Source organism: Manacus candei, unplaced genomic scaffold (assembly GCF_025592945.1).
Source record: "Manacus candei isolate 608988 ecotype Guabito, Panama unplaced genomic scaffold, ASM2559294v1 h1tg000088l, whole genome shotgun sequence".
Taxonomy (NCBI): Eukaryota; Metazoa; Chordata; class Aves; order Passeriformes; family Pipridae; genus Manacus; species Manacus candei.
In genome coordinates, this window is record NW_026138136.1 from 8734564 (window position 1) to 8761453 (window position 26890).

Below are 26890 nucleotides of genomic sequence, written 5' to 3' on the forward strand. Positions count from 1 at the left end.
CTGAACTGTGCACATGAGCATAAGGGAGACAAACTTGTTTGCTGTTGGATTTAAGCAAATAAGAAATAGGAGGACTTTAAAGAAATTGTACTTCTGATGAGTTTAAATAAGATAAATATTATATAAACCTGCTGTCTACCTTAGTTATTTATGAACTCACAGGAGTTTAATTCCTGAAGCAGGAAGAACTCAAACCTCAAAGCTTTCTGTACCTGAGTCCTGTGACTTAAGGTCATTGAATAATTGACCTATCAATATTTTCCTTTAGCTGCAGAACATATATGCAAAATTCCAGGAGTCTTATCAAAGAGGACTTGAAGATATGGTATATGTGACTGGATATTAAGCACATCTTTAAATAATGCTGGTGTCAGGCAAGCTTGACAAATATATATGAAATGTGGTTTAATGTCATCTACAAATTTTGCCTGAATAAATAAGAACAATAATCAGTTTCTGAGAGTACTTTCTGTAACAGCCAAACTATAAATGTATCCTTTGGGCCAATAAAGCTTTGTTTTGAACTCCACTTCCTCAGATATTTCAGAATGGGGAATTTTACATTGTCTGTTCCAGCTATGGTTAGTCTTGAAGAAAAAAATGTGTTCTAAGTCTCTGTAACTCAGAGTCAGAAATGGTGAAGTAGGCAAATTATTTGAAAATCTACCAAGACCCATTTCAGGCATAAAACTGAGTCTCAGATTATAGAATCTTGTTTAACCATAAGACCAGTTTTTCCATATGCTCTAAATAATTCTGAAAAATGCTTTTTAGAAAATAACTTCAGACTATTCTGCTTGCTCTCTGGAATTCTTTATATGAAATTTGTTTCAAAAATATTGCTGTTTACAGAGAGAAACATATGGAAAGAGTTTCACATAGTTTTTTTTCTGCATCATAGCTGGGATTGATTAACATGACTTGGGTTTAAAAAAACCCCACAAAACCAAAAAAAAAACCCCTAAGCAAAACCCCTGCTCCTTTACAGTAGTTGTTGCTTCCAAATGAATGGATCTAATTTCCTTTCTAATATTTGCTGGGCAAGAAACAACTACTCAGTTTCTCTTCCCTTCTGTAGAAGTTTATTATGTTTTGTCATTCCAAAAACAGCGTTTCTCATTCCTTGAGTTACAAATCCTTATTGAACTTTCTAGTAGGGTATAATAGATTTTTATTCTGCATTGCACGCTGTGCTTTTATCACGTCTCAGTTTGGAGCTGTGACTTCTGTTCTGCAAGGTCTTGCCCTTTTTTCAGCCTTCAAGGAGACACGGAGAGCAGAAGGATGACCATCTAAACTCTCAGCTTATGGCTCACAGCATTGTAACACATGACTTTGTATGCTTCCATAAGTTATATACTTTTGTCATCAGAACCTGACCTCGGGTTGACTTTCAAGTTTGCAATATTTATATCTAAAGAAACTGAATCAAAGTAAGATTGAAACATAAAAGTAGACAAGTTGTCATAACCTGGAACAACTTCTAAATACGCTGACTCACCAGGCACCCCATTAAGAATAAGGACTGAGTGGATTTTTCTTTTTCTTAGTTCTGCTTTAGAAAACATTTTCAGAGCTTGTTTTCCTTAAATTTTATCTTCACAGTCAAGCTCTGTACTGTTCTGACTTAAAAAAAAGACTCAACCTTCAAACTTGGCCAGAAGAGAGAGAAAATTATCCCTTTTTTTCCTCTTAAAATACATATATACAAAGCTTTGGAATATAACAAAGCAAACATTTTAAGCCAGTGAGCAATACCAATTGCAAAGTAGACTAAATCTAGGCCTTGTAATAAAGCTGTTCTTGAAAAGAAATTTTAAAAAGTTTAAAAATAAACAAATAAACAAACATAACACCCAAATCACTAAATTGTTCTCTGCCCTGTTGGTCCTATCCTGCTAGTCTGAGAAGTGTCTTTGTTGTGTTATGGGAATTTGATGGGCTGCTATCAGTGCAAGACTGATTGCTCCACTGCCATGGCTGCACAGGGTCTGGTGCAGAATCCTAATGGACATGCCCAGCACTGACTTGTTCCCATGCACCAGTCAAGAGCTTATTAAGTGGCTCACTGTTTTGAGTTACTTGGTTTCAGTGCATTGCTTTTGCAAAGCAAAGAGGTAGGAGGTGAGACTAACCTGACTGACAGAAGAAATGGATATCCTAACGCAGCAGGTGGGATATGAAGTTGGTTAATCTCCTGAACTACTGACCAAAGTGTGCTTGCGTTTTGTGCCCAGCAAGACCTGTGTCCCTTGACATTGTTTACAAGCTGGGATCTGTGGCCTAAGTTGAGTTCATCTTAAAAGGCATTTGCAAAACTGAAGACTATTCTAACCAAATGATCTGTTGGAAGACATGGGGTTGCTAGTCTGTATCTTATGAGGTCAGTGCAAACTCAGAAACGCAGTAACGGCAGCCTTAGTTTAGAAACTTTAGCTATTTATTGTTACCACGGTCCCAAGTTGTCCTTTAAGGAACATTTTGTGACAGCAGCTATCAGAACTTCACTGCGGTCAGAGGTTCAACTAGGAATGGGGAAGTCTGAGCTTAATGTAACTCTCAGCCTATCTATTTCTATTAGCCCAGCAGTTTTTAACTCTCATTATTACATTTTGCATCTAGACAGATTTCCTGGCTTTTGATGAGATTTCATTCTTCAATTTAGATGATGCAGGAGATGTCTGAGATGTAACTATTGAACTCATGAGAAAAGTTTTTAAAACTGAAAGCATTCAAGTAAAACAGAGTTAGTGATATAAAAAATGAAGGGCAGTATGCTGCCAAAGCCATGTTGGTGACTGAGGATTTCAACCACTGTTTAAAAATTACTGTCCTGGTGCTTACAATGTAAGTGTATATTATAGATATACCCTGCATAGAGTAATATACACTTAGAAGCAGGATGTAAGTACTTCAGTAATGTAGAATGAAAACGTGCCATTTGAAACTGCTTCACTTGTCATCCCTGGATTGATGTAAGCTTCTGTAATAAAAAGCCCATACAAAGAAATTCGGTGTACAGCTTGCCCTGTAGTCCAAGCTTGGCAGCTGACAACAGATTAGATTTTTCAGAAAACTATAGGAAAAGTTGGGTTTTAGGTGCAGGAATGTCAGGAAATATCTAACCCATGAGTATGACTTAAAACTCTTCAGTCAGCAGCAGAGAAAAAGTTCAGAAGGAAATTCAAAATGAATGAGCAGCCAAAATGGAGAGGGAGGTTAAGAAGGGAAGCAATTTAAATAGATCAGGAGGATTATGCCAGAGTGAAGAAGGTATCTCTTACACAGCAAAATTTTTTTCCCCCTCCATTATCCTTCTGCGTTATAGTATCTCTTGTCAACTAGTGAGGCAAGGAGGAGGGGATGGTAATAAAAATAGCTGGTTTAGATTTCTTTTTTTCTCTTTAGGTGTTTGATTCCCACAGCATTGCCTGGTTCATGGAAATTGGTACTGACAGGCTGAGCAACAGTGAGGGAGCAGGAGTTAATCTCTTGAATGACCTCCTAACTCAGGCATTGCCAATATAGAAATTAATTAGAGGTCTTTCAAGTAATTGAGATCCATTACTATTACTTAATAGACCACAGTGCACAGAAATCTTTCATTCTTTCTTGAACTAATAAGGTGTGTGTTCCTATAAATCATTTATATGGCACCATAAATATATGCTCTGTGTGCCAAGTGGTGCTGGCTAAGGTGCAAGAAGTGTGCTTTCTGGGAGGCAATGGGAGCTGGCAGGGACCCAGCAGATGCAATGGGAGCTGCCTGTCTGCCTGCAGCTGGCACAGTCAGCATGGCACTGGGGCTCTGGACAGCCTTTTCAGTGGGCTTTCGTTAAAGCACTGTCTGTGTAGCCATAAATATGCAATTATATGTCTGATATGAGAGGCGACCCTGCCTTTGACTATGTTAGCGAGCCACCACGGCCGCCCTCATGTAACTGCCCCTCAGTCTACCATACTGGAAACCAGGCACTGCAAACTGCCTCCTGTATGTGTGCTTCTCGCCTTAGAGATTTTAGGAATGGTATAAGTGACAGCATTTAGCAGTTAGACACCACTTTTTACCTTCCAAGCTGCATATGAACATTAAGTAGTAAACATGTTACCGTAAACATGACAAATGGATATAGAAATAGCACAGTTGAGGTGAAATTGATAAGTGACTCAGCTTGAAACTTCAGTGAGCAGGGATGTGATCCAAGCTCAAGCTGCACTGACTGAGTGAGATGCAAAATGGGATCAATAAGAAATAGCAGACTACTACTCTGCATTTGGATAGTTTCTAATTCAGTGTCAAAACTTGATCTCAAATGTACCACCGGTAGCTGGGGAGGATGGGACAGGAATTTAGCTCTTGCTTCTTCCTCATTCAGTGCTAGCAGGTCACTCATGCTTCTTATGTCAGTGTGGGACTTCCACCACAAGGAAATGTGCTCCAGCATTTGTGACTCTTTACCAATTTTATGTAGGAGTAAGCTGCGGGAGACAAGAGCTGTATTTGCAGTCAGGACAACTGTAGCATGGTGCCCACAGACCTGAGTTGTGGTCTGGAAGCAGTGTCACTGTGGCACTGTAGAGCTTCAAAGAAGCTGCAAAACTGACTGGGGAAGCTCTGTGAATAACGCAATGGTCGGATCAGGCTGTGGTTGAACTTCTGTCGGTGCCTACAGTAGTGGGTTTAAAGCTGGCTCTGACGTGTTTGCTTTACATTGCATTTCCATCCCAGGGAAGAAGATTCACAGCAGACGTGGAGAATTTGATGAAGGCTGTAAATGCACAATTTCCATGTGTTTCAAGTGAACTTGGTGAACACTTGGAAGAGTATTCCACTGTAAACCTTTTGGGGTTTAAAGACAGACCAGAGGAAATCTTTTGAACTAGTAAGAGTCGAAATTTAGGAAAATATTCAGGAAAAGGAGCATATATGCCTACCCTGTTCTTTTCCCTCCCTTGATGATCACTTGTGGCCATGAGTGTCAGCATTAGGATGCCAATTTAAATGGACTCTTGGTTTGAAGTCTTATGGCCATTCTTTTGTTTTGTTGTCAAGGGATCCCCTAGCAGTGAAATTATCTGTGGGAGGGCCTGGTCAGTCATCAGGTGGCAGCAACTGAGCTACTGGGGGCTTTTCAGCCATTCTCAGTTGCCACCGGTGAGGAATGACAGCTCCCCGTCTCCCCAAACCTAACAACTTTTCTTTTTTCCCCCAAGAACTCCTTTCCAAAAGAGCATTAGAGATGCTGTTTTCAAACACTTAGCAATGACTTTGTCTATTGCTGGCTTCTGTACATATCTGGCACCATTGAATACGTGCCTCTCGAGCAATTAAACTGTAAGTCAGAAGTGTGGGATTCAGAAAGATATCCTGTTTTTTTGGAAGGGGCACTGATGCACCTGAGGGACCAGAACTGGGCTGAGTGTTAATGTTTGTTCCAGCTTTCAAGAATTTGACTAAAATACAGATTGCAGGTGGAGATCCAGTAGCTGTTTTTCCTGGCAATGATTTAGTGTCTGTTAACAGGCAGTGTACAGCCAGATTTGGGGATTTGTTTGGATTTTTTTTCCTACCAATAACACTCACATGTTTCTCCAGATCATTCATAAAACACATTAAAAAATTTACATCTAAGAGCTAAGCTGTACAGAATCCCCTCTGACATGGCTCTGGCTTATGTCTATGTTTCCAGCTGGCTCTTGAGCACTTTACTTAGTTGGGCTTTATTCAAAGTAATGTGTTAATTTTTCTCTTTTGTCCTTCAGTGTGCTTAATTTGGCTAAGGAACTTATTGATGAAAGACCATTAGAACTGGATTTATCAGATCATGGAGTTTGTCCCTGAGATCCTGGAGCTCAGGAAATTTGCCTGACTGAACATAGACATTTTTGATTCAAAGCCATACTTTGTCACAGGCAAAGTAGATTTATATTTGTCTCCGATGTCTTAATAGCGAGTCCTTAATAATCAGGAAATAAGTACTTCAGGACTTCCTTCCTACAATCTCTATTGATGGAGCTGGTCTGCAGTATTTTGTTTTGTATGAAATTTCTCAATAGTCATGGAGACAGAAAGCAACTGAGCAGGGAGTATTTTATAACCTGGAGTGGAGACATTCCCCTGAGAAAGGAAGGATGTGGGTTGAAGCTCTTTCAAGCAGAAGGGAGATATCCCCAAACCAGCTGATATTTTTTAGAAGAGATAAGGAAAACTCACACATATCACCAGAAAAATCTTTTTCAAGATTGAAAGTATTTGGCAGTGTCAACCCAAATGCACAACTTAGAAACAGCTTTCCTTTTTTTCCCAGCAAATTTTCTAGTTTTGTTTCTTTTTTACATAGTTCTAATAGAGAAATTGATGTGTAAGTGCTGAGTGAGTGGGAAATTCTTGTTACTATCCATTAGCATTTGATTTGTACATTTCTAAATAAGTACTGTACTCTTACAAACGATTCAGACTAATTAGCAGACAGGGAATTTGAAAAGCAGATGTTATTTATGAAAGGCGATAGACAGGAACTTATGGAGAATAGTTTGGAACCAAAGAATAGAAGCAGAGAGACCAGCAAACAATCTGGTGGTTTTTTTCTTCTTCTACTAAATTTAGAAGGCAAAGCTGCATTTTTTCCAGTGCTGTCAAAAGTGAAGTGCCTTATAAAATGGAAGAGATTTAAAGTAACTCACAAATAAATAGCTGCTGTAGCTAGAGGGAAGGAATAGCTTAGAAAAAGGAAGAAAAAGAAATCCTGCAGTCTGAAAGAGACTTAGTTGAGTCTAAATATGAACTTTAGGGTCACTGAAACTTTTTCTTGAAATCCTACATGCAACACTGTAGAAGACAGAAAAGAGAAATTCACTTCAAATCCACAAGGTGTTCCTTTAGCATTTCAATTGAGTCTTGGTCACCATGAGTAGCAAATCAAAACCAGTAAATCAGATTTCTGCCATGAAGAGAAGTCTTGAGTAATATGCCTCAATCTTTCTGGTTAAAAATTAAAACATCGTTGGATGGTCTTTGCAAGTAAGCATGTAGATGGGATTTTTGAGTTGTCATTTCTTTATCTGTCACAAGCATTGAGACAATTATTCTTTACTTAGGTATTTTTAATTTTACAATTTTAAACTATGTCTTTTATTTCTCATATCTTCTCAAGATCTCAAAATTAGGAAGATACAATGCTAACAAAGTAGTCATTATTGTGGATGCCTTTACCATAACAAAGCGGGGACGAGACCAAAAATTGTGAGACTTTCTGAGCAGAGAATTGTCAGATGTCTGATGAGAAAGGGTTTGACTAGCTTAAAATTCAGTAGGTAGGAGAAAAAATACAGCTCTTGCAATGGACCAAAACCAAGTATTCTAAAATTATAATTTTCCTTATGCTACAAAAAACCACTTTTCAGCTTTTATAGAGGCATGAAAATCTCCTTGAACCACTGACATTACATTTCCTTCTGTCTTTCTTTCCACAGAAGTCGAAGTTTAAAATTAACAAGATGGAAACCAGCCTGCATTTTCCCCTGTTGATTGAAATGGGAGCAGGAGTGGACTTTCACCTTGAAATTCAGACAAGTCTTGACTAATTGAAGCTAAAGACATGTATATTTATAGCAAAGGTCAGAAGCTGAATTGTTAATACTCACCCATAATTAAAGAACCTGAGTTAAATTTGGTAAGGAAATATCATCTTCTACCTTGCTGCAGCAGCTAAGTTTTATTGAAAAGCCTAATGCATTTTACACCATTACAGAAAACTGGAGCTTGAAGTTTTGATTCATGTCCCGAGCTTGCAATTAGCAGTCCTCAGATAATGTACTGCAAATCTTTCTAATAAACCCACAGAGCTTTTTTTTTGTTGAAAGCATTGGGTTGACAGAAGGCTGTTTTCCTCAATGCTGGTGTTTTTACAAGCTGTGTGTGCTGTAAACATGTTGTTAATGTGACAAAATTGTTTACTTGCTCATTAAGGAACCGCACGTTTATGACTGGGAGAACCAGCAGTGTTACAGCTGAGTCAATAACAACAGGGCCCAGGATGTGAAAAGAGTAGGTTTACAGTAAATTGAGCTAAAGAGACAGGCCACTCTGCAGATCATCAGACATGGCTGGCTCTTGAATGGCTTCTTTCATGGATTTCTGTGGTAAGTGGGTAGTTAGGATAAAAAAAAGTGAGTATGACAGAACACTACTGATGTAGGCTTGTATATCAATGCAAAGCTACTGGAAAAAGAAGTGTCTTGTAATTTTGTGGTTCCTTTAAAGGGAAGTTGAAGTACAAACAAGCCAACTGAGAACATGCCTGAGTGGAAGATCCAAGATGTTTTCTAGGACCTTAGTTCTTTCCCTTTGTAAGAAGGAAAACTTGTTCAGGCACTGGTAGCTACATGGTGGGGATTGCAACTTCTACTGTCTCCTTAAGGGAACCTCTGCATCTGTCTCACATCGCTGCCTGTCTGTGGCTGGAGAGTTTGACCCTGAGACTGCAGAAGCAGCATTGTGAAATTTGATTTGATATCAAGGTTGTACCCTTGAAATCTCACCTCCTATCTTCAGCTCTATCACTACCTAGTAAGGTACTACCTCTCCTTGCGAACCGTCCTTCTGTGAAACCCAGGTCATAGTCATTATCCCAATAATACTGAAGAGAGAAATGCTCCAGTGAGCAAATTCTTAGAAAGATACAGAATCTGATTTGACAAGTCTCTCTTGAAATTTGTGGACTCCTTAAACTGGCCCTGGCAAGAGTATTTGAAGTAAATACTGTCCAAAGGAAAAAAAAATATTTTGCTTCTAGTTTATCATTCTGTAACAATTTCAATCGACTTCCATGACAGCATGATACTGAAAGTGATTAACATTTCACACTCTACCAAACAAAAACATAAGTTCCTCTTTCAGTACTCTATTAGTACACAGGAGTTCTATTAGACTGGTTTCTTCAGCTTCACCCGGCCTCCCAGGCATTTGCTCCATTTTCCTCTCACTGATCTGGCCAGAACCCCCAACAAACTTCCTCTCCTGAAACACAAAAACAACAACTCAGCAGAGCAGTGCTTGTGAAGTGTATATCATGACACACATTTTGCTTGGCATTCAAAACAAACCCCATTCTTCCATTGTTATCAAAACATTTTTGGGAAGGTTGGTAGTCCCATCTGGAAATGTACCCATGTTACTATCTCTTTTAGTGAGCTCCTCAAGTACTTCCCTTATTTAACCACCAGCAAAAACCAGAAGTATCAGTAAACTCATGAGAAAATCTCTTCTCATGTTGTTTCCAAACAGATTCCACAGCCCATGTGAATCAGCAAGACTTCTGAAAACTGCTTAAACTTTCAAACCTTTCTCTGAGTTCACTCATCCCTGCAGAGCTCTGTGTATCAGAAGTAGGAAACCTGAGAGAGTAGGGAGTATTCCTCTATTACTATTAATAGTACTATTAGTAAGTGGGAAAATGGTTCTGGTGCATTTGTAGAATTTTAGGTGGTCTGAAAACTGCACAAAGGGCATACTAGGATAATCACACAAAGGCATCAGAAAAGGGCCATTTTGGATTAGTGGGTAGAGGTCAACAGTGTGAAGTTTAATAAGGCAAAGTGCCAGATCCTGCACATGGATCACAATGACCCCATGCAGCGCTACAGGTTGGGGGCAGTGGCTGGAAAGATGCCCAGTGGAAAATGACCTGGGGGTGTTGGTTGGCAGTGGATGTACATGAGTCAGCAGTGTGCCCAGGTGGCCAAGAATTCCAATGACATCCTGGCTTGTATCAGAAATAGTGCAGCCAGTAGGACCAGGGAAGTGATTGTCCCCTTTACTCAGCACTTGTGAGGTTGCACCTCATGTACTGTGTCCAGTTCTGGGCCCCTCAAATCAGTTACAACCTGGATCTTAAAAATACAGGGTTGTGTGTGTTTATAGATTGATGGAACCGAGAGTAGGGAGTAGTGGGATGTTGACATTTAGGATTTTTTCACCCCCCATGAGCTTATGTTTTAAGTTTAAGCTTGAGAATGAAGAGGAAAGGAGAAAAGAAAGACAAGTCAAGCCTTTCAGACAGTCAGATCTCAGTTTCAATCAAAGAATGAATTAAAAGTCGATATGCTCCTCAGAGAACTTCCCACCATTGGGTATGGATGGAGGGATACCACAAAAACTATGAAGAATTTCTTGAGAGCTGAGGAACAAGTACACCCTGCCAGTAAGCCTCCGGAGGCACTTTGATTTTGATGTCCATCACAACAAAAAAATACTGGGTTCATCCATTTTAGAGAAGCAGCATAAAACTCACAGACAGAAACAATATTAATAAGACTTTATTATGCAGTGGAGATGAAAGTTTGGCATAGCAAATAAATAGTCCATATCAGGTAAGGTGAAAAATGGAGCCAACAGCTCCAAGAAGTCTCAGGTTCTTATGTGGTCTTTAAGCTTTTTCATGTCAAAGGGAAAAATGAAGCTCTTTTAAAGCTCTGCAAGTTTCAGTTTTCATGAAGCCAAATTGAGATAAATCTGAAAATTTTTATAACTTTAAAAGAGCACTTACTAAAATGTTCCTGTCATTCACAGTAATATTGAGTGAGTCAACTTGTTCCACACAGTGACCTTAACTTTTCTCGTATTCCAGCAGATTTTATACAATCCCAGCAGTGTAGGTACAGTCCTGTATATCATTGTCATTCTGGCCCACCACTCTGTTTGCCAGAACTCTGCTTTCTGGCAAAATGCTACTAGCTGAATACTGTGTCTGTTAATTCTTTCTTAATGTAAGGGCTAGATGCACATACTGTCTAGTTTGTTGTAGAGAACCAAAGAATTACAGTTTTATTTGTATTTTCAGATACAACAAAATCAAAGAAGATAGCAACTTGGTGACTCCAACTGAGATAGTAATTTAGATAAAAAAAATGATGTTACTAGCATATTTGAAGAAGCCTGGAGGAATTAGCATAGCTTCCAGGAAACTGATCTGGAAAGAAATATTGTTTAAGAGTAAACAGGAAAATATTATACTTTTACCAAGTATGCTGGAGAACTGATACATCTCTCTGTGTTTGGGTGGATAAGCGGGGCAGATGAGTTAAGAGGAGCGGAAAATAGAGTTTGCAGGGTAACTGTGTAATGAATGAATTAATTTAACCTCTTTTTCAAACAAGTTTTTTACAAAAAAAATAGTGTTTCTGTTGTTATCTAAAATTTTAAGACATCCCTTTATTTTAAGTCATTCAGTTTTATGGTTACCAGCTAACTACAAAAAGGAATGATAGTCTGAATTGTCCTTGGAGCCACTAACTGTACCTTTCTATATATTCCCTAAGAAAATGCCCTGGATTTAAAAACTACGTATTAGCACAAGTAAGAGAAAAACCAGCTTATTTTATGACATTGACACTGCTTTCCTTCAGCTTGTGCAGAAGGCAGGCAGCTCATCGCATTCCCATCAGTGGTATCCCACCAGCTTCCTTGGGAGTTCAGCACTGCATTTGGCCTATCCTACTAGTCTTCCTGGGCCTCCCAGTTCTGGGCTGCAACATCACCATCCATGAGAAATTGGGTAAGAACTGAAGTAATATGACATTGCTAAAGTATCAAGCATCAGTGGTCAGTTTTAGCCATTTGTCTTCCAGGTATTTGTTTTGATGAATGCTTGTTTAACTTTTGGTTTTGTAATATGGTCTTCACAGAGGTTATTTGAAGCTTTCAGTGGAATAATAGAACAGAAGGGAACAGAATAGAACAGCTGCTGAGGAACAGGCACTTTGTGGCTAAGAAGCAATTTCCTTATTGTTTTAAAAAGTCTGCCTTGAGTGGCTATGGGAGAGGTTACAGACAAAATTATTGAGCCTGTTTTCTATGTGATAACTGCTGGTGAGGAGGCCTTGGAGTCAGTAATTTTGCTTTTCTCTTGTCTACATGCTTGTTTCATAGGTAGTATATGTGAGGTCCACAGAAATATGCCCCAGCAGCATGTTAAGCTTCTAGATCTGCTCAGTTTCATGATACTGGACATACTGTGGAGAACAGAGCCACAGTTGTTGCAGGCTCACTAGGTAAGAAGAGCAATGACTGGACTGAGACCAGAAAGACACAAGACGCAATCGGTGGGTTGATTCCCTTCCCTATCCCCTATTCCACCTCCTTCCCCTACTTTGATACCAGTTGGACCCAGAGCTGCTTTCTGCGAAAGTGACTGTGAAAAGCTGCCCAAAAATTTTTTTATTTGGAAGGATGAATATATTGTGAGACTGCAAAAGAAAACAGTACCTCATTAAGAGTACCCAAGGATATGGCATCCTGTGGTGGGTTGACCCTGGTTGGATGCAAGGTGCCCACCAAAGCCACTCTATCACTCCCCTCTGCAACTGGACAGGAGAAAGAAATTATAGCAAAAGGTTCATGAGTTGAGATAAAAACAAGGAGAGGGGAGTCCTCCCACAGGAGACAGTTCTCCACGAACTTTTTTGACGTGAGTCCTTCCCATAGGCCACAGTTCTTCACAAACTTCTCCAACATGCGTCACTCTTCCACGGGGTGTAATCCTTCAGGCGCATCCTGCTCCAACATAGATCTCCCACAGGGTTGCAAGTCCTGCCAGCAAACCTGCTCCAGTGTGGGTTCCTCTCTCAGTGGGTCTGCAGGTCCCTGCCAGGAGCCTGAGCTCCAGCACCTGAAGAACCTCCTTCCCCTCCTTCTCCACTGACCTTGATATCTGCAGAGCTCTTTCTCTCACATATTCTCACTCTGCAATTCTCTGGCTGCAATTTCATCTGCACATTAACTTTTTTTCCCTTCTTAAATGTGTTATCCCAGAGGCACTACCACCATCTCTAGTTGGCTCAGCCTTGGCCAGCAGCAGGTCTGTCCTGGAACTGGCTGGCATTGGCTCTTCTGGATGTGGAGGACGCTTCCAGCAGCTTCTCACTGAAGTCACCTCCATAGCCACCCCACTACCAAAACCTGACCACACAAACCCAATACACATCCACTACTGTAGCTGCTGCAGGTTTGACTACCCTCGCACTGAAATGTTTGCTCACAGGATGAATCAGTAACTATTACTAGAAGTTACACTTTCCAGTCTGAATCATATATTTGCACCTCTGAGGTCTCCCTAAGCAATCAGATAGAAAAACCATTGATGCAGTAGCAACAGGAGGAAATCATGGGCAAAACTCTAACCCATTTAGAGAAAATGAACTGCTTATAGCTAAAATAGGCCACTCTGAAAACAAAACATGAGAGTAAACTACCAGAATAACTGGTATGCCTCAAACTATTTATTCAAACACTTCTATCAAGTTGCTCCAGTTCCCATTCATGTTCACTTGCCCCTAATATGATTCTACAGTCCTTTGGTCTCTACATCTTCCTGAGGAGGAGACATGGAGATGGAGGTGCTGAGGTCTTCTCTCTGGTACCCAGTGACAGGACACATGGGAATGGATCAAAACTATGCCAGAGAAGATTCAGATTGAACATTAGGAAGCATTTCTTTACTGAGAGAGTGGTCAAACACTGGACCAGTCTTTCTAGAGGATGGTTGATGCCCCAAGTCTATCAGTGTTTAAGAGACATTTGGACAATGCTTTTATTAACGTTCTCTAACTTCTGGTCTGCCCTGATGTGGTCAGGCAGTTGGACTAGATGATCATTGTAGGTCAACTCCAACTGAAACAGTCTATTATATTCAAGTGTTCTTTACCAGTTAGCAGTAACACAGTTTTATGTGGAAACGGGCATGAACCAGAGTTTCAGATGCAAGCACTGTTGGGTTGTTGGATCATTCAAAAGAAATGTGGAAAACATTTCTCTGCTTATCCCAGCCTTTCATCTATATGGCTTTGAGCACTCGATTCAAAAGTTGATATAGACCTACGATCTGGACTTTGTGCCCTATTCAAAAGTAGTCAGAGGTGTGAGAAACTATATAATTCAGAGCAAGGGATCATCCTTTTATCTAAGTTGCAGCCGAGCAGCTAAGTTTGCCCAGTGAGAAAAGAGTTTTCTGAGGTGATGACAACCTTTGGCAGCACAACTTTCCAGCTGAAAACATCCAGTTCCCAGGAAGCTTATAGTGAGGTGTTGAGATCATTCGTCAAGTAGGTAGCATGTTACCTGTGGTCTGCAGCAATCCAGAGCCCTGAAACAGGATAGCAGCAATACTGAAGGAGTTGTGGTGAAGTCTCAGAAGCACTAAGAAGAGGCTAAGTCAGCCAAAGCTGCAAATCTCTACGGACTGGAGGGGAGAGGAGTGGCAGCAATAAGAAAGTCATGACGACAACCCCTGAAGCATGCTGCAGAGCAGAGGAGCTCTGTCAGAGAGGCTGTTGGCATGACATTTCTTTGGATAAACATCTGGAGTCCTTGGGCTTACTGACGTGGTGCTGCTCCAAGAGCCAAAAACTCTGTCGCTGCTTTAATTGAAACTCTATTGCTTAAAGAGCATTCAGCACCATTTCAGCTGTGAAACTATGGCCTTGAATGAGTATAGTGTCTCCATGAGGAGGCATCCCTCGTATGAGATTCAGTCACATGTAGAAAAGAAAAATGGCCTTGTGGTTTAACCTGAAATGAGGTTCTTTGCCCTTGGCTCCTAAAGACTGTAATTCTGTCCTCTGGCAGAACACTTTGGAACAATCTGATTTCAGTGGCACATAACCAAAACAACTGCCTTGGTCCCTAGGCTGTGGATGTGGGTAAGAAGCAGAACATATTATGAAGTACACAGGGGGAAGGGCACAAGATTACCTCTTGCTGACTCTATGAACCTGAGTTTTATTTTGCTTTGCACCCAGGTTAAAAACAAAAACATCAAAACAAAGCAACCATTGATTTCAGCTCTGGCCTCCAGGAAGCGTACAACCTTGTTTTTCTGCGTTGTTTATCTCAGAATACCAGCTGTAAAATGACCTGTTCCAAATTTACAAGTGCTTGACAACTCTGAAAACTGTTTTCTGGGGATCTGGAGTCAAATAGAGATGCACATTCTATAGGAGGCACCTAATCTTGGTCTTAAATGGGATTATGAGGCTGAATTAAAAGTATCCATTAATATACTCAGTGCTGTGTGCCATACAGGTATTTATATGGTTTTCTGGGAAGGAAACAGCTCTGTCAGTGCCACATGTGAACTGCAATTCAGTAGTTTTGTCCTATTGGTGTTCAAACAAGAGGAATGCTTTGTGTGTGTTCTAAGTGGATTTAATTCAGGTGTGTTGAAGAAAAAGCTGAAGAGTAGAAAAGATCATCCAATATTAGGAAAGCAGTTTCTCTTTCTTCTAAAATGCTTTTATTATTCAAAAGTACAGAGAGTTCTGTGTTTTTGTTACACCTTTGGTATTTGTCTTTGTGTTTATCAGCTTGACTCTAATTTTTCTGTCAGGGTTTGGTAAGCTATAGACTGTTCATTTAACTCAACAGCTTTGAAAATCATTTTGTGAATATTGTGTATGAGTCACTGTACTGAAGGGAAAAGGATGAAAAGGAGTAAGTGTGGTGAAGTTCTTAAATGTGAAAGGGTAGATGGGGCACCCATATACATTCAGCACACCCATATACATTCGGCACACCCATATACATTCGGCACACCCATATACATTCGGCAACCCGGGGGCTCTTCCAGGAATAGAAGACCAGTGCTCTGGAGATCTGCAAAGACAGAGGCCACTTTGTCACATCCAAGTCTAATAAGGTCATTTATGGGAGCATCTGGGTTTGGCAGCAGGCTTCTTGTCATTAAAGAAAATTGGTTTGATCCATGAAATGATATCCAAGAAAAGGAAGACAGATTCCCCTATAACTAACAAGTCTTGCTCACAAGTTCCCACAACTTCAGTATTCCAAAACTTGGGAGCCCAGTAGGGCGAGCTGGAGCTTATGAGTATTCACGCTCATAACCTTGAAAGAGAGAAACCAGACTACTTCAAATTTCCTTCTCCTAGAACAAAGCCTCCTCTAAAGTTTCTTATGAGAGTTTCCTCATCTTTGAAGAAGATGTAGTGTATTTTGTGTGGAGGTGCTTAACTACTGCTTATTTATGGTTATCTTGCATTCTGACCCATCTGACCAAAGCACATTTCTACTTCTCTAGTCTACTACACATGCCCTAGCCATAACCCCAAACCCTAACTTAAACCCTAACTCTGCTTCAATTAACCTCCATCACACCAGTTCCTTTCCTTCTGGCCTGGTCATCTTTGTCTCCTTTAACCATAAGGATTTTTTTATATGCATCCATTAGTCAGCCACGTTTTTTGCTTTGCAATGCTGACTCTCTTCAGATTCTGCTTCATTTTCATTCTTTCTGGCCTTTTAATTTTTATTTTGCTGTGTACATCAGGCATATTTATCTTCTAGAATACTGCTTACATTGCTGTAAGCCACCCCTTTACTTTAGGGTGCAAAGTCTGTGGGCTAAAAGGGAGTATACTGTGGGGCAGTTTTCTGGACTTTGTTATCCCAACCAAAACATGCATTCAGAAATAAACTCAGGCAGTAGAAAGCAGGCCCAGTTTGTGCTGCAAGTTAAATTGGCTGACAACAGTGACCCTTTTAAGTTCTCTTAGGCTCTTAGATTTTGTGTATCTGTACAAACTTTTGTGTACCTGTACAAGCTTTTGTGTACCTGTGTTTTTCCAATTGCAATATATCTCCTCTCTCTGAGGATGGTGAAAAATTCCACTGTAACTTTTGAGCTCATAAGTAAAGATTTTTTTTCTCAGTTACAAAAAAGCTAAAGAGGTGGTCACTGCTACCACACAAGAAGTATTAATGTGTGTCTGAGGCACCACTGGACTCATAGGTACAGAGAGATCAATGGAAAAAGGAATTTAAAGACAGATGACAAGATTGAAGAAAAGCTAATTGTCTGAAGCAGTTAAACTAGGCTAAAGATGCATGTTGTTGAAATTCTCATCCCAAGGAGATTTTGCCCAAGGGAGACCTTAGTCCTTAGAATGTTGTTAAGAAGGGGAGAAACCTCAAGGGAGGAATTCAAGGAACAATTTGGGAATCTTAATTCTAGTGAACTGCCAGGACCAGATGGTGTTCATCTCAAGCTGTGAGGGATCTCAGCTCCAAAACTGGAAAGATTCTGACAAACACATGCAATATATTCCTTAAAATAGGAGTTCTTCCTGGTTGCTGTAAAGGTGTCACCAGGGAGCATCACTTTCAAAATGCAATGAAGAGTGACCTTGGAATTTGCAGGTGAATGCGCAATAACCTACATAGAGGGGAAGCATTTCAGGCTAGTCAGAATGGAAACACATACTTAGAAAAACAAAATTACATCATCTGACCAACAACACATTTTCTGCTGAAAATCCTCTGCCAGTCTTTGAAGTTATTTGAAGATTTTATTTAAAATATTGGGAACAAAAATCCGGCAGATATCATCCAGGATTTTAGGAAGTTTTGATAATGTTTTAATATAAAAGTCCCTTTTTCTTATGCTAGATAGGTAATTTTTTTCCAAATTGAATGATGGCTAGGCATCAAATATTTTAAGTCCTGGCCAGTTTTCAAAGTGTAGGTTGCCTAACAATAGCATGCAAAGATCTGTGCAGGGATTGCACGATTTTTTGGTGATTTTAAGGCTGAGTTGAAGATATGGTCATTATGTATCACTATCCATGTTTTGAAAATCTAAAGGAGCACATAAAATTTAGAAAGACATTTCATTCTTACTTCATTTATTCACTTCAGCGAACAAAATTGTAGGTAAAATTTAACTTACGCATGTACAGACTCACATACAACAGGAAGAAAAACCTAGTTTTTCCAGAGATGGCAATGAACTTAAACAAGGAATCAGAGATCTAAGACTAGTTATTGACAGCTGTTCAGCCTGCTTCAAGCAGGCAAAAAGAGCAATGAGAAAGTCTTACTTTAGGTTCCCAGGAAATGAAAGCTATAGGTACAAGCAACAGCAATTTGAATATCCTTAAAACAAATGAAAGGAAATAATTCTGCAGAATTCAGTGCTAACACCATGTCATAAAAAGTAAGGTTTGCAAGATTAGATCATCCTGCTACCATTAACAGCTTTACAGCAGACAAATTATATGACCAGTATAAAATATTGAATTCTGGGTTATAAACTTCTATGAAGTGAAATGAAGAAAAATACCTTCCATAGAATTGTACAGTAAGAGAGACTTAATTTTAGTTGGGCAGATATTACCTTCCTCTAATACAGAAGAGTGACTTGAACTGGTAAGTCACTATCCAACTCTGTTGTACAATTCCAGTGACCCATCTGAAATTTCTGTATTTCTGAGGAAAACAATGGCAGTCTGTGGGCTTGCACTAATTGCATGTGTTTCCTCATTAGACATTAGTATCTTATGGAGAACGGAAGTTCAAATGAGGTCAAATGAAATTGCTGACAATTTGAAATGTCGTCTGCCTCCTTTGCCTTTTTTTATTATATTTATAGAATATTATATTATTTTTATATTATATAAAATAAATTGAATTTTATGCTTTATGGCAATGATTTCCAAAGCAAATGTAGCCCTCTCTGCTAAATGTTTTCATTGACCTCCCAAAAGTAAGCTGTAGTTACTTTAGAGCCTGAAGTCAACTTCAGTCTCACAGTTTCACAATTTTCCAAGACACTGAATTATATTTTAATATGTAATAGAAAATGTTAAAGTATAGAAATTGTTTTTAAAATGAAGCTGGAAGAAAAAAACAGAATAATTTATTTCAACCACAAAAGTTACTGGTGTTACTGCTATTTGCTATTGAGTGTTTCATTGCCCTTTTCCTCAGTGTATTTCCACTTCTCACTAGACTTGAAGAAGTAGGTCTTGTCTTTCTTTTCTTTTCTATTTTCTTTTCTATTTTCTTTTCTATTTCCTTTCCTTTCCTTTCCTTTCCTTTCCTTTCCTTTCCTTTCCTTTCCTTTCCTTTCCTTTCCTTTCCTTTCCTTTCCTTTCCTTTCCTTTCCTTTCCTTTCCTTTCCTTTCCTTTCCTTTCCTTTCCTTTCCTTTCCTTTCCTTTCCTTTCCTTTCCTTTCCTTTCCTTTCCTTTTCTTTTCTTTTCTTTTCTTTTCTTTTCTTTTCTTTTCTTTTCTTTTCTTTTCTTTTCTTTTCTTTTCTTTTCTTTTCTTTTCTTTTCTTTTCTCCTGTCTTCTTTTCTCTTCTTTTTTTCTTTTATTTTAATTTAATTCCTTGAAGGACAATTATAAGACATTTTACAGCACAATAGCCTATTGATGTAGTAACACATGTAGTGCTTAGTTACCACACATTTACAGACATTTAACAATTACTATCATTTTTCTGATATTAAATTATACCCACTGAGATCTGATAAAGACCTACTGAAGCAGAAAAAATTGCTGAAAGCACTCAAGGGGTTTACTAACACGTGATGTGTCATTATTCAAACGTCATTTGGTATTTAACCTTAGTGTAAACTCACCTTTGAGAAAGACTTTGACTAAAATTTTCAGGTGCAGCAACATCTGTGTGTTTATGTTTACATATATATATGTGATCTATATACATTATATACACACATGTATATGTACATGAAAAATACAGATTTGAAGTACCACCACACGTGGTTTCAAGAAGGAATTAGCAGAGGGGCTTACCTTTCAGATTTTAGGACTGAAAGAGTCACTCTTTGAAGGAGAAATTCAAGTAAAAATGCTTTGCATCAGTGATGTGTATTTTGAACCTATACATGCAGTCTACTCTCTCTCTCAGACAGTGCCATTTCTCCATAAAAACAGTGGAAGACAAAAAAGTCTACAACAACCTTACAAACCATTAGTTACATTAGTTATTAGTCAGGTGTTTATATGTGAATAGCTCTTGGATTGTTCTGTCTGGATAGGTAGGAATACAGTGGTATGAGGCAGCAGGAGTCCCTGATGTGATCATGCGTTAACAAGTCTCTTGATGTCTGGAAAAATAACAAAGTAGAGAACAGAGACATAATTGTCCCTGATATTTTTTTTACCTTCCAGAAATTAAAATTGCTTTCTCTAGACTGACCTAACACAGGAAGATAACCTTAATATTCAGTCTCAGTAACTAACTCGTCTCAGTGTCTAAATTAGAAAGCACTGCGAATAAATCATGTACTATGTTTAGAGCCCTTCTGTCTGTCATGATTAAAACTGTTGTGATAAAGGTAATGAATTATTCCTCTTCACTTGCTGTAATCACTGGGAGTATCAGCAGTCACAGGAACTGATGTGACCAGTACAAACGCAAGCCCTGACGTAGTAGTGACTCTGGGAGGCTGATTTTCAGGCTGAGGAATAGTCTGTGTGGAGCAGTTGTTTTGGATTGTCCTTGCTTTGTTTTGAAATCCACTTGAAGCACTCAGCATAGCTGACAAACGAGCTCATTTTCTGGGTGTGGTTCTCCAGGGCTTTGGAATGACTACTGCAAAGTTCTCAGGGAAAGTTTTTTTGGAGTGCTGACTATTGATAAGCCAGTAAATTGTTTTCACTAGTTTCTTGGTGCCAAGGGTGATTTTGAGTGATGTGTAGCCAGGGTTAAAAAGACCTTGCTTTCCATGAACAAAAATGACAAGTGGATTTCTTTTACTAAGATTTGCTCTTGGAGGCAGTGGGGCAATATTGTTCCACTTTACCCTTCCCTCTGTATCTCAGTCAGCTGGGGTCAGAGAAGCATCAAAAATACGAGAAAGTAAAATCCAAGAAACCAGTCAGGTATTTAATACATAACCAGGCTTATGTCACAAAAAGGGAAAGAGCTTAGACATACACGTATGGCTCTGGTTTCCTTCCAGAGGTTTCTGAAGACCAGGAATGCTGTTGTTGTTCCCTGAGACAGTTGACCTGGGCCTCTGCCAGGGAAGGGGGCAGACAGAGGAGGGGGTGTGTGCGTTTGTCTTTCCCTCCTCAGAATGAAATATGTCTTCTTTCCTCTGCCATTGGCATTACTTGCAACATGTCTGTTTTGTAAAATCACCATCTCCCCTGTGGAATGATGAGGTTGTTCAAATCCCAAGTTTGAAGGGATAGGCTGCTGCACAACATTTATTTTTGTTTTGCTTTGTGTTTTGATAAGGGTTTGTTTTTATTTCTGTAATGGCAATGTCTGAAATGTTCCCCTTAATTTTCATTTGCATATGGCTATAGAGTATTTCTTATTTCCTCCATTTGGTAGCCGTTAGCAGGCTCTGAACAGCATTCAAGGACTAAAAGCCTTTCAAAAATGTTGTGTCATCCTACAAATAGCCTTTAATTAGTCTAGTGCCTATTTAAAACTTAATAGTTTACAGTACATTTAATAACTTATGAAAAGTAACTAGTTCTTTTTGAACTAATTTCCCACTGCTCTGCTTGCAGGCAGGTTTTTTAAGGACAGGTTAAACGTATGTTTGTAAATATGTATAATAGCTAGATACAAATACAGCATTAATTTTAGAGCATTGAAACATTTAAAGCATTTGAGAAAAAACACCAGGCTTTTTGACACATAAAGACTTCTTCAGACAAGCTGATATTTTTGAAACTACCTTTTCATTGCTCCCCAGGGGTTCTTAAGTCCTCTCAGTGTTCAGGGCATGGAGGCAGTGGTCTACAAGCAGTGGGATAAGGGACAGGAAGTCTTGCATCTGCCACTGTTTCAATGAGTGCTTGTGTGTGTGTGACACTTTATGCCAAATCAGTTGGCAAAGGGACAGTTTTTGCTTGTGACAGTTTGCTGTGTGCAGTTCAAAACAGCACGGCTTCCACCGCTGTCCTGTGCAAGAAGAGCTCACACATACTCAGTGGCACACCTTACCCTAACATACACGTTCTTCTCAGCACTCATCACCTACAGCCTGGATTGAGCCACTACAGGCAGGCATCAGCAAGCAGCAGTGTGGTGGCTGGCTGGGCTCCAGGGGCCATTCCTCATGGAAAGTCATCAGGCTCCCCTGTGCCTTTCGGGAACACACGCATTGTAGTCCATGTTGAGTCAACATGTGGCTTATGTTGAATCAAGTCCTGTCTCCAGTCCCAATTCCCTATGTGAGTCTGTGTGGTGAGGAAGATGACAGGCCTTACGTTCTGCCTTTGCACAGATATCAACCCAATGCTCAGAAAACGGAAGTAAATATTTTTATTAATGTCACTGTGGAACTGCATCGTTCCTCAGGCAGAATTGCCTTGCCTCATGTGTGAGCTAGGGAAGCTTGGAGAAGTTCAAGGTTGCCTAGGAAAACACCATTTCAGGGGAATCAGACTCTATCAACTATGTTGTCACTTTATGGTGACCAAAAAGGAAATTTGTATCTGAACGATATCTCATTGTAAGAAAATCAGTCTGGGCAAAGCAGCATTATTGCCCTTCTCCAGACCCAATTAGCTAGGCTAAGAGAAGCTGGCTCACTGCTTTTCTACTTCCTTCTACACACAATAAGAAGAATTACTTTCAGTAGCTGTTCCCTACAGGAGTAGCATGTACAATGCTCCTTACTCATTCCTATCTCTGTAGTAATGAGGTGAAATAGTCCATATCTGAATGGACTTAATACATACTAAAAGCAAGACCAAACCTAATGTTAATGACAGCATTGGGTTGAATGGAGATCTGAGCTGCTCTAGGCCACATTGAAATGTGCCTCAAAAGCTCTGCAGAGACTCTTCTAGAGTCTTTGTTTTAGCAACTGGGGGAGACATGGCTTAGATTACTAATGTCACTGGGGCCAGTAAATGTTTTTCTGGTCAGACCACACTGCAGAAACTTATCCCATTCCTCGCTACTCAAGTAACTGATTTGGTATATGGCAACTTTTAGAAAGGAGGCAAGCTTAGAAATGTTGATTCCTAACAAGAGCTGAGTAGGATGATGAGCAGCACTAGCTATGAAAAACACCAGGAAAATTGTTTTCATGAATATTTAGACCTCTGAGAACTGTTCCCATACACATGCGCTGTTCCATGTGCTTACCTTGCTAAATGCTGTATTGGAGGCACACCTGGTTGCATCAGCTCCATGGCATGGGTCCAGCTGTGACATGGAAGCAGTGTTCTTCTGTGAGCAAGGACAGCTGCTTCTGCTATCAGCCACACCTGGTCATTAGTGAGCAATTTTGTAGCTGTAAGCGTAAGGCACTGAAATTTATTTAGTGACAGTAATGTTTAATTTTATGTGGGATTGCTTCAGAGCCAGAAGTTCAGCAGCACGTATTCTTATGTTTCCAGAGAGGAGCACCAGTGTGAAATAGGGTGTTGAAGGCATAGAAGAAAGGGGGATTAGAGGAGGAAAGAATTGAGATGAAGAAAAGCACTTTGAGTTTATTCCCTATATTACAGGCAAAGTTCATAAAGTATTCAGACTACTCAGCACTTGAACTCTGAGTATGTGGTCAGAATTTCCTCTCACTTCTGAATGACCTACTGCACAAACATTGGCTTGTTGACATATAATAGCTGCCTTCAAACAGGATATTATTCAGCACTCTAAAATAATCTAAAACTCATTAGAAATAGCCAGGTTAATCCCCATCACCTGTGAGTGAGGAATAAAAAATAAATTATTCACAACCCATTACTCCCCTGGTAAAGCACCACAGATTTTTGTGACTGTTAATGTGGCTGGAATCAATTAAACTGCTGTACATTCTTTGAGAGTCTTAAAGTGTTTTTAAGTCTGGGCTTAAACAGGGACAGTGACATACTTTTCCCAATAAGAATTCACTGCATGTGTTTTAAGGTGTTTTGAACCAATAAAACCTTGTTTAGAAAATAAACCCATTAAAAGCAGAAAGGAGAAATATTTCCATTAAAAAAAAGGGTTTGGTTGCACAGGATTTGTTTTTTTGTTTAAATCATACCAAGTGAGCTGGTAGGAATGATGAGATGTTGGTAGATACACAGAGCTTACTGTAAAGAAATAATTGCATCTGGTTAGTTTATATGAGATAAAAGCAACAAAGGTCATAGTTGTAGAATACCAAAATCCTTCTGACATGAAGAAATATTAATTGGACTTACTTCAGTTTAAACTTTAATTATTTATCTTTAAAGAAGCGGCATACAGAAATGTGTAACAGAGCAAAACAACTATCCCCCTGTACACCTCTTCACTGTCATCAGGGCTGGATCACTCACAGCCAGGTTTTACACCTGCCAACAGTTAAGTGCCTCTTCCTGTAACCTGCATAAACTCTTCAAAAGACACTTCCTCATAACCTGTTTTCAGTTTTTTGTTGTGTGTCAAACAGAGGCAGAAGACAGAAATGTGCTAGAAAAACATCTTCCTGAATAGAGAGGGCTGAAAGGTCAATTGTTTCCCTCCAAAAAGGGGTGGAGGGGTGGGGAAAAACAGTTTGCTTTGTAGAGGCAATAGAAGTTCATGCTTTTTTTCCTTTAGGATTTTTCCCCTTTTTGGAGGTGACTGCGCAAGCTAACTGACCTTTCTGGCATGACGTGCTGGAAAGAGACATACTTGGCCATTTCAAGCCCCCTCCTGTGCATGTTCAATAGTAAGGCGGACTTCACAATTACCGAGAGGGTCTCAGTTAAATCAACCTTTTGTCATGAGGGGAAAATACTTCACAGGCAGCCCTCTGAGGCTGCTGGGTCTACTACTGGCTTTTTCCCACCATTCCTGACCTCTCTGCTCCCATCTGCTCTCCAAAATGCACTTCTGAGAGGCGAAAGGGGATACTTTGGTCTGTGTGCTTTGCTGTTAGTAATCACAGTAACAGCTAATCCCACAGCATTTAAAACATGATGATTCCACTTGTACATTTAACAGCCTTCAAAGCCAATATCGATACTTCTTTTGCCAATTAAAAGAACATAAATGCTTGTCAGACAGCTTTAGAGTCAGGTGTGTAACATGCTGGAATCTAAAAATAAAGCATTTAATTTTCAGCCCTGTCAGTCAACAAAGCCATGCTGAGCTTTTCCAGTCCTTCATATCCAAAAAGGGTCTTACACTGAGCTAGTGACTGGCCTTAGAGAAGGAAGGACTGAAAGAGCAGAGACTGACACTTTGCATGACCCTGACTCAGTGGGGCATCTAGCATGCATCAGCTTGGCTCATAGCTGCAAATGGGTTCCTCTGGAGCCAGCTCCTTGTTTCATGTATCTCATAAGATTATAACCACACCTAAACTAAACTTCAACAATTTAAGATTTTGGAAACACTTCTAATCCAATCTTTTACCCTATGAAACCCTATTGCTGTTAATGCTGGAAATATTTCAGCAGTTTGTCTGGGCAAGAGCTCTTGCTTATTTTATTATTCATTCCTAGTCATCTTGGCTTCATTTCATTCGTTTTGAGAGGGTAGACAAAATTAATATTTACAGGCACCAAAGCACCTCAGTTTCTGGAAGGCCAAATCATTTCCATGATCCCTGTTACTCCTCTTGGAGGAGCACAAATGAGAAGGATTGCTGTGGGGACAGGGGTTCTGGCCAGGTAGCCCATGTGCTAGCAGAGTAGACAGTAGACAACAAGAAGGCAAGAGAGCAATAGCCAGGTGTCATGAATGTTGGCCTTTATGAGGGAGAGTAGTGAATGGACTGGAAGGGAAGAGCAGGTTTTTTTGTGATAGCGGGAGAGGGAGGATGCAGGTGACCGCAGATGTGCTGGCATGGTGGGATCTTGGGCTAAGCAAGGGAAAGGAATGTGAGGTGGGATTGTCTGGTCGGGAAAAAGTGGATTTCACTGAAGTTCTTTGACTTTTAGTGCTATTATAGCCAAGTCATCCTAGTGGATTTTCTCATTGAAATTTCAAAGCTTTTCCATTTGAATCACCTAAGAATGTTATCTCACAGAGACATCAAGGCTTCCTGAGTAGTGACATTCACCTGCCAGAACTCCTGCCTTCTGCAGACTTTCACTCAGTGTGCTGGTTTGCTTATGCCATGGTCTTACTTGAGAAAGACTTGATCTTTTTAAACCTGTCAAGACAATACTTCTAGATTTGGTAATCAGTTATTGATTCCCCTAGATCCATACAGTTTTTCTGTAATACTTCGTGGTGTTGCCCTTAATATAAAACTGAAAAGTGGGTGTTGGTCTCTCAAAGTCTTGGATCAAACACTTTACCTCAAATAGTCCCTTTTGCATTAGTCTGTGCTGATGACTTCTATGCAGGGAAAGTCTCTTCATTGGATACAGCAACTGCAGAAGCTGAATGTTAAGTCCTGTCCCCCACTAACAGACCACAGCTAGAAGGGCACAGTGTGTTGGGTCTGTGCACAGCTGGAGCTATAAGCAGCATAAACTATGTCACATAGATGGATTAAAGTGAAGTTTGCCCTCATCTTATGGCGCTGTGCTCAAACACACCTCAGCTAGACCATGGGCTGCCTATCTGCATTCTCACAGCTTCTCCTTCAGGGTCCTCCAGAACCTCATCACTGTTTGTACCACTTCTGGGTGTATGTCTGGGTGTTATAAATAACACTGTTTTGGAACCTCTTTGGTTGTGGCACCTTTTTAAGATTTTCTTTTAATTTTATATTCCTAGCATATTAGTGTTGCCATTGTTTTAAACCATGCTTCCTGAAGGTAAAAACTGCTTTTATTAGGGTAAATATCAGGGCAACAGCATCTTGACAACTTGAAAGCTCACCTGTTTGTTAAGGGTTCTTCTAGCACAAACTCATTTTAAAGAGTGGGGAGCAGGGTGAGAATAGTGGTCTTGAATTTTCTGTCAGCTACAGAATCCCAGTGCAAAGACATAGTAACTGGTGAGGTCAACAAGGGAGGGAAATCCTGGGTGGAGTTTTAATTGTTTCCAGGAGCCATATAACTGACAATTCCAGACAGTGTTTGCAGCAACTACTTAAAGTGACAGCCATGATGCCACCATGGTGAATAAAAGCAGATGCATCTAGTCATGAAGCCTTGTGTCTGCTCCAGGAGGGTGACCACAAACACCAGGA

At 39.8% G+C, this 26890-nt stretch overlaps 1 long non-coding RNA gene across 2 annotated transcripts; it reads right to left on the reverse strand.

Moving 5' to 3' along the window:
• Positions 1 to 20723: 20723 nt before the first annotated feature.
• On the reverse strand, positions 20724 to 26670 carry LOC127482406 (uncharacterized). Of its 2 annotated transcripts, none has more exons than XR_007908593.1 (3): positions 26578 to 26670; positions 22933 to 23054; positions 20724 to 20969 (listed from the first exon to the last, which is right to left on the reverse strand). It is a non-coding gene; the product is annotated as an uncharacterized LOC127482406 (long non-coding RNA). The 2 variants fall into 2 exon arrangements; XR_007908592.1 differs by lacking the exon at positions 26578 to 26670 and adding an exon at positions 26049 to 26171.
• Positions 26671 to 26890: the final 220 nt, after the last annotated feature.